The 12597-nt window shown below is 38.7% G+C and overlaps 1 protein-coding gene across 7 annotated transcripts in view; it reads left to right on the top strand.

The window, feature by feature from the left end:
• ldb2a (LIM domain binding 2a) overlaps window positions 1-12597 on the top strand; it is a 92436-nt gene that overhangs the window by 46353 nt on the left and 33486 nt on the right. The window lies entirely within an intron of this gene.

The following is a 12597-nucleotide window of genomic DNA, read 5'->3' as shown; positions in this document are numbered from 1 at the left end:
CATAGTTTGATGTTCAGAATTCTTACTCTTTTATATTTAATGTTGTACTTTTTTGGTTTATCACTTGACTAAGATGACAACATAATGTAATCAATTTTGTGTATATATACATGTACATTTTTTTTTTTTAATGCATACATACATACATACATGCATACATATTTATACACCGATTAGCCACAGCATTAAAACCGGTAACCAGTTTTAATGTCGTTGTGGCTTATCAGTATATAAACATATACACTATACTATTTGTCCAGATGAGGAAAAACTTAACATAAGAACACAAAAACTTTAACCAAAGAAAACTGGGAGAAACCTCAAGAAGAAAAACACGGAGAGATCCGTTATATTTAATATGTGCCTAATTTACAGACTAAGGCAACATACTATATCAAGTACATAAAATAAATATAAATAAATTAAAATATAATAAATTTTAGATTGTAGAAGATAGGGTTGGGTGGTGTGATGAAGTGTGCCATCAGGTGATAGAATTTTGTCAGAGATACCTGATTATACTGAAGTATCTTTAATATCTCTTTTTAATGGTTTGTTTTACCCCGTTTTTGGAAACACTGCAAACAAATAGTCTGGGCTTAGTTTATGGCAATGCTGGATTTATAGGATCTTTGCTCTAATGTGATGAAATAGCTTGATTTGTGTTTAATTCATTGGATTAGCCAAAAAACAGACATTTGCATATGCTTATCGAATAGATTCTCAATTAAATTTCCAGAAATCTTGCTATGTCATGACAGCTTCTATGTTGATACACAAATGACTGTGTATATATTTTATCTGTATCATCCATTCTTAGTAAATCTGCAAGTTGAATGACAGAAGAAACCATATTTAATAGTATAACACGAGGAACTATGGTCCCGATTTTTTTTCATGAAGCCACACAGGGAATTGAATGTCTCACATTGTAAATGTTAGTGTCCTCTTCTTTTCCACTGAGCCACACAGGGAATTATTGAACCCCTAACCTTGTAAGTGCCTTGCTCTACCTATTGAACTCCACCTGGCCATTGAAACAAGGTAGCAACTGTCTCATGAATATTTGCAGGATGCAGACATTATGGATCATCCACAATTTCTCCTTGCTCTCCCCCTTCTCATTTTCACCCTTTTCTCTTCTGCACTGCAGAGAACCGCATTTGCTGCATAATCGCCCACTGAGAATCTCCCGACTTTCTCGCCTTTTTTCCCCCCCCTCGCTTTTTAATTTGGCTTCATTCTGCGAGCTGTACTCCACCAGTATGCGGTTTAATCATCGACTAGCTGGACGGGTTGGACGAACAGCGCTGACAAGTCCGAGTGGTCTGAGTTTGACTTGTCTCATTCCGAATTGAGATAATGCCATTCAGAAAAAAGAAAAAAAAAAAACGACACCATCTTCTCGTGCAAAAATTAGAAACAAATGGTGGTACTTTTCACAGGACAGAAGTTGCTTTAATCGGTTGCTCATAAAATAATTACCCTTCAACACAGTACATATTTTACAGATATTGAAGGATGAACTCTGAGTAATGACTCCCAGGTAATGACTTTCTTTTGGAGTAGAACTCCTTTTGTGTTTGCTGCCACATGGAGCGTGTTTAGTGACAGCCTGCCATGCTCTCTGTTATAGCTATTATTTTGTTTCCAGCCTTTTCCTATCAACTTCATGAAAAATGGGATTGATACTTGCTGATTGGTTCAGTATGAAGTTTTGGGGCTGCTTCGTGCGGAGAACTAAAGTATTTGACCTTTAACTGGTGGTTTAAAGCATACTTGATTAAATATTTGAGGCATTTAAGATGAAGCTAATGCAGGTGAGCTGGTAGATTATATGTGCCTTGCTTATGGGCTTTTGGACAAGTCGCATCTGTAAATAGACAGACAGTATCACGACGGATGGCCTAACAATTTGTTAATTTTTTATTTATTTATTTTTTTTTTTACTTCTATTTCTTTCTCCTTCTTTAGTGAGAAAGCATTTAATTTTTAGTGTTACTATTTCATATGTAATATAGAGGAGGCTGGCTGCCTGGGTCCCCCAAACCAAGATTGAATCAGGGACGGCCTCTGGTGTAAAAACCTATGCCACATCAAACATGCAGGTGGTGAGCCGCTGTGGCGACCCCTACCAGGAGCAGCCACATGACGTTAACAACAATTGTATAATTATACATATACGATCTAATACACAAAAAATAAAATATTCTATGTAAGATGCACTATATTAATATTAATTTGCTTTTACTGAAATGTGACACAAAATCTATAAAAATGGACGGTCTACTTACTCAGAAGGGACGGAAGAGTTGAAGCTATACTTCACTTATGTTTCCTGGCACATCTCTGTATGTTTACATTTATTTATTTTTGTTCATGCACGTGGTTGTGCATATTGTTTACTTAGCTGCCTCAGTACTCCCTAGGTGCATCATTACTGTACATGTATACGTTTTATGTGTGTATTAATATGTGCTTGGGACTGTGGTAGTGGACAGCACAGACAATGTATCGCTCTACAGCACAGGCAGAATCACTTAGACATACACGTATAAAGCACTCCACGCATACATACAGTGTGGTGAGAATAAACCCATTCACACGTCATACATGCACCTGATATAAAGCATATACAATACATTATATACAGCAACTAAAACTATTTTCTGACATAACCTATTGATTCCATGTTTATCAAGTATTTACACACATACAAACACCAGGGCTGGGTATCAAACTTGAGTAATGTTTTGGTGCTGAAAAGCATCCATGGCACTAAATATTGAAAAGTACCAAAAAGTAAGCATAGTCAAACATTTTCTTTGATAAAATAATTTTAATCTTGTGAGACTGTCAATTATTGATGTGTTCCTTTTGTATTCCTCACAGCAAGGTGTCAAAGTAACCGTTCTTGTGGTATTGGTACCAAAACTATCATAGGTATCATAATGACAGTAGCACTGAAAAATTGAAAAGACCCAGTCCTAACATTTTAGAAATATTTTAAAGAATAAGTCTGGTGATATTCTATATTTTCCCTACCAACAAATTCCACAAAAAGACCAAAACCAAAAAGGAAATTATCCCATAACAAGTAAGTATCCAAAGCCTGACATATCTTTTTCCTCTGTGTGTTAGAGCTCCTTTGTTGTCCAGATACTATTAAAAACACATCAGTGAACCACATCGTTGCACTGGGTGACCTGTTCCCTCATTACAATGAAAATGGGCACTTATTTTGACTCAATCCCACATACACCATCCTGCTTCTAGAAATACTTACCAGAGCACCGAATGTGTATTAATCCACAGCTGAAAATATGAAAGCATAGTATTTTTTACCTGTTTTTAAAAATTTACGTCTTCAGTGGAATGAAGGCGCTTGGGCCTGAGTGCCAAAGACAGGGTAGTGAAGTTGGAAAATATTAAGAGACGTACCAGTGCATTGTTGGTTTTAGCCTCTGATGGGATTTCTTAACAATAAGAAAATAGAGAATAGCGATTGCCTCCTCATTTAAAAGATTTGCTTTATCTCAAACATTAACACATACATCTGCACATACAGTTTTGTAATTGTTGGTTCAATGTTTACATGTGCTCTGTGTTTATAAGGGGATAGATGAACGTTACTCTTGAATCTTTGCTTGCATATGTGTAGGTGCCTGTATGAAGGCTATGTGTGAGTGCATGTGTGCCGGTGTGTATGTGCACCAGCCAGCGGCCCTTCTTTCTTCTGATGCCCCGCTCTCGCTTTGGAGCCGAAAAATCGCTCTCACCGTCTCGCTGGCTGACATTGCTGGCAGGAATCCTGGGGACCAACAGGGGGAAACAATCCCAACAAAGTGGCATGAATTAATGTGACTAATTAATACCGCGTTAATTATTTGTAAATTGCATGTTTGGGTAGACATTACTTGAGAGGCATATGCTCCTTGTCGTGTTCGCCCAAACAAGTGCCAGCTAATCTGTATCTCTTCGAGTGCCCCGCGACTGAAGACGGGCCAATCAGCACAGTGCAGGAAAAGGAGAACACATTAAAAAGAAGAAGAGCAAGAAAGACAGAGGGGGAGAGAAGTGGGGTGAGGTGAAGAGGAAAGAAAAATAAATAAGATCCCCAACAAATATTTCATCTCATCTGGGCTCCATGCAGTTTTTTTTTTTTTTTGTCCTTCTTCAATTATTTGTGTGAAGTTTTGTTTGGCTTGTGCTCTGTTGGTGAGTGTGAAATCTGCCCATTAACAGACAAATAATAGCGTTTTCAGCATGGGCCTACAACATGGGGCTGCTGAGGCTCCTTTTTTAGCACTGAAGTAAATGATCGTGTTTGTAATTTTCTAACTGTGGAGCCTTCCCTGTCCACACTTCATACATCTTCCATGTTGATTTATTTTTTTTATAACCACGTTTTCGTTTATTTTGTGTTAATGTGGTGCTTTTGTGTGGAGTTGGCATTGTCTTCTCCCACTGGCTGAGTGGTAGCAACAGCTTCACCTACTATAGACCGTACTTTGTTGTTTTTTGATGAAAATGTGCACCTGTTTCCTTGCCCATTGTGCACTGAAACAGTTAGCTGATTAATCAATTAGTTCATCAACAGAAAATGAATCAGCGTCACTTAATCATTAAAGCAAAAATCCAAACGTTCACTGGTTCAGGCTTCATGCTTCTCTCAGACTGAAGATCTTTGGGTTTTGGACTGTTAGCTGGATAAAGTGAACAATCTGCAGATATATGGTGGACTGTTGTAGGGCTGCAACTAGCAATTATTTTGATTATAGCTCAACCTGGCGATAATTGCTTTGATTACTTGATTAATCATTCCATTAATCAAGTCATGCCCATCAATAGATCTGAAAGCTCAAGTTGACATCAAATCAAAAGTCAAAAACCAAAAGATAATTACAATTTTACAGTTTACAATGATGAAAAGCAGTAAACAGAAATCTTCACATTTGAGAAGCTGGAAATGAGATTATTTGCATTTTTGCTTGATTGTACAACTAACAACACTAGGTCTAAACCAAGTATATGGCTGGACCGCCCTTTATCTGCTCCTGCTCTCTGTGCTCATATATACAGTAATTGAATGCAGCTGAATTCCCAATAAAGCTGTTCTCATTTATATGTTTTTCTGTTTCTGTTGTCAGACAACGGAACAAGTATGAAATAGTAACTGAAACATGGCCCTTAAAGACCACATGTTAACCAGCAGTCACTTCAAAGCCATTTCGAAGCTGCTGCTCTGCACTGCTAAAATCCTGATTTTATAACCTCGACATCGTCTGACAAAATCACTGTACGCATAAGTTAAAGACAACGGCTGTGCTTTAATTCGAACTTTACTTGTAAATTGATAACTCGGAGGGAAAGTTAGAAGCTCATTCGCATCTGTGTCAGCTGCTATGTATTCAATTGAATGAGAAGCATCGAGAGACGTGCTTGTGGAGGGAAAACTCACCTCAGGCTCACGCGGCAATACTGGCAACTTTCTTCTACAGAAAATAGCTAATGTTTGTCCAACAAGTCGCTAGAATTGTTGCTGGTTACTTTTGTGAAGAAAAGTTGCTAAATGGGTCTGAAAAGTCGGTAAATCTACCGAAAAAGGTGCCAAGTTGGCAACAATGCCTGAAAACGGCCACCTGATGACACAATAGAAACTGTTTGTGCCTGTTCATTTTGGAAGAGCAACAACTAATGGTGTAACGTCAGCACTCCTCATGCAACATTCGGCTGACCAATGGTGTAACTTTATCAGTCAGTCAGTCAGTCATGGACATTTGCATTTATAGGGCTGGCCCCGCTGTTGAGGTCCAGCCAAAAAGATCGAGTCAAAGCTCAGTCAATCAAATTATTCCATATTAGCTTATGTCAGTAGACTAATCTATTAATTATTTCAGCTGTAGACTCTGGTAAGTTACTGTATAGCGGGTATTTGTTAGCTATATGATGAGTATCTTTCAACATTTTCTTACATTTTACAGACTAAACAATTACTAGATTAAAAAAAAAAGAATCAAAATATATATCAAATATATCACCTATGCAAAATCCTTTTGCAAAGTACCTACCTTGATGCACACAGAACAGTATTTACATTCATACTGTATATGGATATTTGATAGGTTAGTGACCGGTGTGAAAGGCATAAATTGACACACCCACTCTTGATTCCTGGGTCTGTATTTTTTGACCCATGATTTAAGACAACAGAATTGAGAGATGCTTTTACTGTGATCCTGGTAGAAGTGCAGTGAACACTACAGAAGTATATATATGCATAATTTTTGAGATGAGGCTAACTGTTAATAAAATATTGGATGTATGTCACCCCTGGTTTGATCAGTGCAACAGCCAATGTCCTTAAAAGTGCCCTTGAGCAAGACATTGAGGCCTGCTGACTTACAGCTAGTGTGCTAAAGTGTTTGCTTACAGTATAAATATGGAGAAGGGGAGCCTAGAAAATATTTGAACCTCAGCCTAGAAACTATCCAAAGAGAAACACAAGACTACTGTGCTTCAAATGATCCAAGACTTGCTAGCATGGCTACCATTACATGCTTATCTATCACTCTGTCACCCCGGGCTATGCACACCGGGTTTTATTAGGGCAGTTTTGGTTGAGAAGACGCAACCAAAACTCCTGCATGGCTTGGTGAGGTGGGCAAGAAGCAGATCGGCGTATCACCTGAGCATCCCCCCTCCTTCCCCCTGACTCCATCTGTCTCTCTCTCCTGCTGTCTCACCCTTTCTTGCTGTCTCTCGCTCCTATTACCCCTCAGTGAGTCCTCTTTCCCTCATTGACAAGCTTATTTTTTCCTTTTCCCTCCTAGTTTTCTCTTTCTCTCTTCTCTTTCATCCCTCGCTCATTTTTTCTGTCCCAATCCCTCTACCCCACACTTCCTCCCTCTCTACCCTCCCCCTCGTCTCCTCAGAGCTTCTCCGCATTAGCAGTCAGCTCCACTCCTAGACGTACTTTGTTTTTCAACCGTGGTGGAGACCAAGCGAGGGAGGCAGCAAGATACAGAGAAAGAGAGAGAAAGAGGAGAGAGAGTGCAGTGCAAGTAATAGAGGGAGGGAGGGAGAGAGAGAGAGAAAGAGAGAGCGAGCAAGCATCATTTACACAGTCATCCACAGCAAGCGGACCCTGCAGCTCACCCTCCCTCCTCCTCCTCTCTCCTCAGCCACTGCTCACGATGCCAAACATTTTATGTGTTATTTAGTCATGCCTGACTTTATCGAATTTGAAAAACATGCCAGTCACGGGTACACCCTCCCCTCTCTCCTCCCCCCTCCGCATCCCCCATACCCCACCGCCAACATCATCCTCATCTCCCTGTCTGTCTCTCTTCTCCCGATTGCGACTCTACCATCCAAGTCTGACCTCAAGAGCCTCTCGAGCCACTGTCTTTGGGGACATTTCACTTCTAAATGAAGTTTTATACCCAGGCTTCACCCAACCCCTCCTCCTCCTCCTCCTCCACGCACACACACCTCCTCCTGACCACCCACCCACCCTGGGGGAAGGGGAGAAAGAGCATAATTCTAGCCAACAGAGTGTTGACTCTAAGATGGATTATTTCTGCTTGAAATCAGAGGCCATGTGCTGCTGGATAATGTGGCTGTCCCGATTTTTTTTTTTTTTTTTTCCAGAAGTGTTCTAATGATGGAGATTTGACGGGCAGGAAAATGCAGAGGAACAGAGAGACTTGTTCCAGTAGGCGAGGAACGAGAGGCTAAAGGAAATCTCAACATGCTTGCCTTCATAATCCCAAAGTCAGGATTTGTGGTTGTTTAGTTTTTGCTGTTATTTAACAGTCCAGCGTAGCTCAATGGGTAGACCAGGTCACTAACACTTGGCAGGATTAGACGTTTGATTCCCAGCTGAACTATTGATGCTAAAACAAAACAAAACAAAGGAAAAAAGTATTTACTCATGGTATTTTACAGGTTGCTAACAGTGATTCACATCCTTTTTTATATGACATATCCCACAGCCCTATCAGATGAGCTCAAGTACCCTGTCATCGGCACCTCATAATCCAAATTTGAACTGGTTTTAAATTGGATGTTACTGAAACAGTTTTAATTACATAAAAATGGATAATGTTACAATTTTTTTTTTCCATACAAGATGTCCTGGAGTTGTTGCTATTTGGGCTTGGTCTCTTCTTTTTTTCAGTAGGTTCATATATATTTTTAATATATATATCTTTATATATTTTTTTAAATGAAATCATAGTCATTTGTTCAAAATAGCAAAGCTACTCCACAATCTTTCTATGTACTCCCTGGTAAGTGCTAAAGTGCTCGCATGGTTAGAAGTACCTTTGGCTGGGAATCACTGATTTAGGAAGCATTCAGGCTGACTTTCAGCCCTGCATAAAACAATGCAGCCCCATCATTTATTTTAATGATGCCATTCTGATGATGCAGTTGGATGCCAATGCAGAAGGCTCCAGCAAAAAAAAAAAAAAAAAAACACAACACAGGTTCATCCAAAAAAAAGTTGTACCTGGCTCTAATTTACCAGAATGAAATGTGACAGCATCCAGCAAGGCACTGCATTGGCAGCACATTCCTGGTAGAGTACTTTGTAACATGAATGTTGTATTTCTACTCTTTACCACATGATCATTGCGACAGAAAATAAAACAGTGGCATCCAAAGTTGTCAAGCCCTGTCTCATAGTATTACAAACCACTGGGCAGTGTTTTGGCATCTGACAGTCCTGCAAACTCATGGACCCCCTGGATTGCACTGGTACCTGAAGCAGCATGTCCCCAACCATCCATGTTTTAAAGCAGGGCTGTTTTTTGAATTCCCACTAAAATACTGTATGATCTCTGTAGCTCACAGCTGTCTTTAGACACAAGGGACAGTGGTGTACTGCAAACTTTATCAGTGTTTTGCTAAGGTCTAATCAGGCCAGAAGATGGTAAAATTAAATATTCCGTAAGATTCAAAAGAAAACTAAGATGGGATCTGAATGTTTAGAAAAAGGGACATTAAAAGTTTTCAGCCAGCAGTACAAATGCCAGTTAAAGACCAGACGGGTGCTGGTTCAGATCACCTGTTCATTTGAGTGAATGAGTAGCACTTTCCCCTCCAGTAACTTCTGGCCCTGCCCTTGAGCAAGTCAAGTCGCTCAAGTGGAACTGCCAAGTGATGTTTGGATGAAGCCTGTGGTTGCACTGCAGCTCTCAGGTGTGTATGTCTTCACAAGTGTGATGTAGGGTGGTGCTGAAAAGGAGTATGTGTTCGGCAGAAATCCTATAGATGAAGAAATAAAGGCTTTACAAAACAGGCTCTTTAAGGAAGAATGTCCTGCTAAGATGTGTTATGGGCCATTTTGCAGATTGGGTCTCCACAGCTGCTCAACGAGTAATAGAAACTGCAATATTGAGCTCTGCAGTTACCAGGAGAGGCTGGAATTTTTTGTCCCAAATGAGAGCTCTTTGACGCAGCTGTTCTCTGTTGATGCTGTGTAGAATCCCTGATCTACATATTAAGTTGTGCATTGAAGACAGTCTTGCTTTATACTCTGCGTAAATCCCATGCATTTACATCATATTTTTCACTTTTGACTCTCATTATTTTTTCCAAGCACTGAAATAAAGCTATGCCCACACATTGCAAATTGTCAATCTTAAGTCATGTAATGAAGTATTGACTAGTCATACTTTTCTTTAGAGCTGAAACAATTAGTTAATTATACAACATTCGTTCAAAAACAATTTTGATAATCATTTAATACTTCACATAGTCCACATGTTCAGCAGAAATGCCACAAAGTTCGATTGTTCACACCTTCTCAAATGTAAATTTTTGCTGGTTTTCTTAATCCTCTGTTATATTAACTAATTCCCTTGGGGTTGGGAGATTTCACCGTGGGCTATGAGAAGTTATGATGGTCATTTCTCACTTTTTTTGACATTTCACGGGCCACACAATTGATCGATAATTTATTTATTTTCAGTCCTAAATCTCTTAAAACAAGTGACACAAGAATCATTTTGTAAAATAAAGTGACATTATCCTCTTGGGTTTTAAAAAGGGAGATTTTCGAATTTTTCATAGAATACACTGTAGTTAATAGAACAGCCCCCCAGTAAGTAGATTTTTGTCTGTATCATACAACTGTGATAGCAGGAGCTCCAGTATATAAAGAATTGGACTTCCAGCACTCTAGTAAGGTGGATAGAAGACCTGTGACAGGATTTCAGGTTCTTGGTGGGGTGGTATAGAGTGGGATTTTCACTGATGTTGCAGAGGTGAAAAAAAGCTTTAAGACAAAAGAACCGGTAAAGTGAAGAGCAGAAGTTTTGGCGCGATGGTGCTGCTGTTAAATACATTGGGTTTTTTTTTTTGTCAAAGATGGTTTCAAAACCCTTGATGAGAAAGCTCCTGTGGGAAATGTCTTTTTTTTAACAGTAGGCTATTGACAAAATATTCTTTTAATATTTTCATAATCAAAAGTTAAAAGCTGAGAAAGAAGGGCAGTTTTCGTACATTTTGTCTCATACCATAAAATACATCCAAGTTTTCAGGAATCTGTATCTTGCATGCCATCACAGTGCATCCATAATGTAATGGGAAATGTTGGCCTCTCTCTGTGTATCATCCATTCTTCTCCTTGAATCCAGCTAACGCAGAGGAGATGGAAACCAGACGAAGCCTGAGGGCTATAAAACACTGAAGACAATTTCTCCCTCCCTGACTCCTCCTACGGTTTTCATCATGCAGCCTGTTCATTGTCTCTTTAGGCTTCTCCAGAAAGTTTGCACTGCAGAAACTGTCCATCTCAATAATTCAGTTTAATACTAAACTCAGTCATAAAATCATATTATTCTGAAAAATATGTGAAAATGCCCTCCTTTTTCCTGTGCAGTCTCACTCATTTGAGGAATATTCAAAAGTGAGTGTGTTATATAAAGTGTCATATCTTGGAAGAAGTGGATTGAGAAGCCGGAATTCATGATATTGTCAGTTGTTTCAAGAAGATCTTTATTTTTCAGATCTGTTTGAAAGAGCTGAATTTACCTCTCTGCACTGGAAGATTTATTTGACACTGGTTTGAAGGAAAAATCCGACTCAATCTAAGAATTAAGCATTTGGGTATTTCTTGGAGGGTGAATAGCTTTCCTGAGGGGAGCCCAGTGTTTGGTACTCAGTGAATCAATAGGTTTCAGGACAATCCAGTACTTTCACAAAATCTGTAATGTGCCCGTTGCACTGAGAATCTTGATTCATAAACTGACCACAATCAGCAGGACGACTGCTGCTTGGTAGCAAATATTTAGCAGTGAGTTCATTCGGATTTCTCGTGATTACTACAGCACAACTAAAAATACTGTAAATGATTTTCGTTGCTTTTAATGAGACTGGATAAGGGAAGAATATGAATGAATGCATGCTCTGTATTCTAAATTTGGACATTTTAACTGCATGTTTTAAGGATTTAGCAGATGTTCTCATCCAGAGAAACTTACAGAGTTCAAATGCATAAAAAGCTGGGACTCCTTCATTGGAAGTGTTACATGGAACCAGGTGTAATGAGTGCAGAGGTTAAAGTCAAACCAATAGACAGCAGACTTAACCATCTTTCCTGAGCTCCTAGAATGATTTTGTATAATAGAAAAGGGGGTAGATAGGAAAAACAGAACATCTTTGCTCCCATATATTTAATTAATTTCATTATTTTGAACATCTGATCAGTTTCTAAATCCTCCCAAGAGCTTTTGACAGCCAATAAAATGTTTATCTTGACTAATGAATCTGAAGCAGATGTCCTGGTCAAGCAGTCTCTTTGGTATTATGCTTTTCTTAGCAAGCAGACTATCACGTTTTTTGTTTTGGATCTTGTTCTATTTAATCTGTCTTTCTATTAATTTGAACTTAACTTAAATTTGCTATCTGGGGCATAATTATCATTTAATAAATACAATAACATAGCTTTTGTAGAGCTGAATTAAATGCTAAAATAATTAAAATGACCATTATTATTATTATTAGTAATACTTCTAGTGGTAATGGAAGGTGTAATCATAGTTGGCCTGGGTATCAAAACTCAGTATTCAATATCAAACCCTTTTTTGGCACTGTCCAAAATGTGTCCATAGCGAGTATTGAAAACTGTTAGGGACCAAAATCTGGCGCTTCTCAGATTCATACTCTTTCGTACTTTTTCTTCAATTTAGCAGTTTTGGATTTAAATCGCGGTTTTGCCAATTTGATTAAACGAAAGTTCTAGTACACCTCTTGTGTTTAGATAGCATTTATCATTTGAGACGTTTGACTTCATTTATTGAATTTTAAAAAAAAAGGTCTTGTAGAAATTAATGTTTATTTTGCTTAAAATAAACGGAAATTATCGTTTTTCTGGGAAATACGTTATTCGCTTTCTTGCCGAGAGTAGGAAGAGAATATCAATACCACTCTAATTTCTATGAGTTAAGTCCAGCGCTAGAGTCGAGAGGTGACTAGGTTTAGGTTAGCAGAAAGACTCAAAGCAGTGGGAAACAGCTAGTCTGGCTCTCTCCAAACATCGAAAATACACCTACCAGCACCTCTGAAGCTCCTTAATTAACACATTGT

Source organism: Xiphias gladius, chromosome 23, assembly GCF_016859285.1.
Source record: "Xiphias gladius isolate SHS-SW01 ecotype Sanya breed wild chromosome 23, ASM1685928v1, whole genome shotgun sequence".
In the NCBI taxonomy this organism is placed as follows: domain Eukaryota; kingdom Metazoa; phylum Chordata; class Actinopteri; order Istiophoriformes; family Xiphiidae; genus Xiphias; species Xiphias gladius.
Note: the sequence above shows the minus strand (reverse complement) of the source record. Positions and strands in the feature narration are given on the sequence as shown.